Below are 2,102 nucleotides of genomic sequence, written 5' to 3' on the forward strand. Positions count from 1 at the left end.
TTCGATTATAACCAAAACGGCAATAACAACGCCTTGCGAATGGGAAAGGGGAAATGGGGGACTATAAATGAGAGGACTTCGTGGCCGTCTAAGTCCTGTTGAGTTGTTGACAGTCATTGTAGGCGGCCTCTTTAGTTACTAAATCACAGAACATTATACAATAACAATTTTGTAATATGAAACTTCAGTTTGTGTTTCTCAAGACTTCCACGGTGAACCTTTTGCGTATTTGTGTTAAAGATGTTGCCACATATTGTTCCATGTGTGGTAGAACGCTTTCGACCCAACGAAAGTTAGGGAACAAAAAGACGAGAGGCTTATGGTGCACTGAAGTCATTGAGTATCACGAGTCCTAGAATTCCTCTGCAATATCAAAACCATTCGAAGCTTAGCATGACAAACAAAAAGGCGACCTCCAACTAAATCATGTGGCCAAAAACGCATCTGCGCATTCAATCGGGTGTCGGTACATTCGACAAACCTCGGCAGACTCCGGTACCCTACATCTAGTCTCAGCTGTATGACGGTGAGTGATATGCAGCTACACCTATACAACTGTGATGCGGCTGCTGGTTTACTATTAGGAAAACTTACCGCTTTTAGAATGAAGTTCTCAAGATGGCGTCGTTTGAAGACATTGGGTAATCCTCGGCAAACTCCGGTACCCTTCCTAGCTTTTAATTTAGTCCAGTAATGCAAGCGTTTACTATCGGGAGTACATAACAAACAGCATACAGTTTTTTGAGATAAAACACACTTCACAGGCGTCTTCATGAGCGCCGCCATTTTTATTCCGGGAACTTGAAAGCAGATCCAATATGGCGGAATTCGTCATACAGCTGACGTTACATGTAGGCTTCTGGAGTCCTCCGAGGTGTGCCAAATGTTCACCGGTACAGACATTCCCATCCACGCTGATCAACAGTGAATATTCGCTAGTCAGCTACAGTCACTGATAGGCTAGGGGCATCTATGCGACTTAATGAGCTCCAAATATTAAAGTTTTTCCTTCTGAAAATTAAATTCTAGAATAATTATTTAAGCGTTAGAAAAATAAATAATGGCGTTTCAAGTGTATGTAAGTAAAAATATTTCCTATTTAGTGTAAATGGGTATGCAAAATAAGTAAAAGGCACCATTCTGCACGGACTAGTAGCGTCTTATGTAAACAATGTGCGCGCCATTAAGCCAATGATTGACGCCGCGTGATGTGACGTCACATGATAAACGAGTCATCTTTACAGAGCTATTGGTCTTCGCAATACTTCTGTGAAACAGATTGATTCACATTGTGTGTACATTGCATTGCCCGAGTAACTTTGACGACGAATAGTTCGACCGAGCAATAGACGAATAAATTCGCATAGTGCATGTCTGGCATAATTGAATCTGCCAACGTGTTTATTGCATAGGACCAGGGGTAATGGCATAAAAAGGGGTAAAAAAAGTTCTAAAAATTCTTGTATGTAAATATGTCATTGTGCTAATAAATGCCAATTTTACATACAAATCTTTTTTTCACGTTTATACCCTCTTTATGCCTCTTTTGTATGTATAAAAATAATCAGCCTGTCCATAATACCATAGTATGTTGTTTGAACAACATATTCATGGTCATTTACTTGATAGCGTCGAGAGGAGCCCCAACGAAACGTCGCTTTAATTAAAATAATAATTGTATTTGTAGAGTAAGGCTTTAATAAAATATTCCAAATGAAAGAGATTTGATTTACACACATCACTATTCTGAATTTCTTTGTTTCACATAAATTCGATCCCTGCATTGGTCGAGAAAGTTCATCCAGATTTTCCGCCGTGGTTTCCCCTTGTCAGTGGTGCAGAACGGGGGGGGGCTGACAAGGACAACTGTCTAGTGCTTCGGATGAGACGAAAAACCGAGGTCCCGTATATATATTGGAATGCACGTAAATTGCATTTGGAAGTTGGAAATTGATAAAAGAGTAGGCGATAGTGCCGCTGCCAGGGCAAAATTTCCTTCATAGCACACTGTATGGCGTATGCCCGTCTTCATTAGCCCAGTAGGACGTTAAACCCCATTTCATTTCATTTCATTTGGTTTCACATAAAAGCACAAATTCTGG

This window comes from Patella vulgata, chromosome 1, assembly GCF_932274485.2.
Source record: "Patella vulgata chromosome 1, xgPatVulg1.2, whole genome shotgun sequence".
Lineage (NCBI taxonomy): Eukaryota > Metazoa > Mollusca > Gastropoda > Patellidae > Patella > Patella vulgata.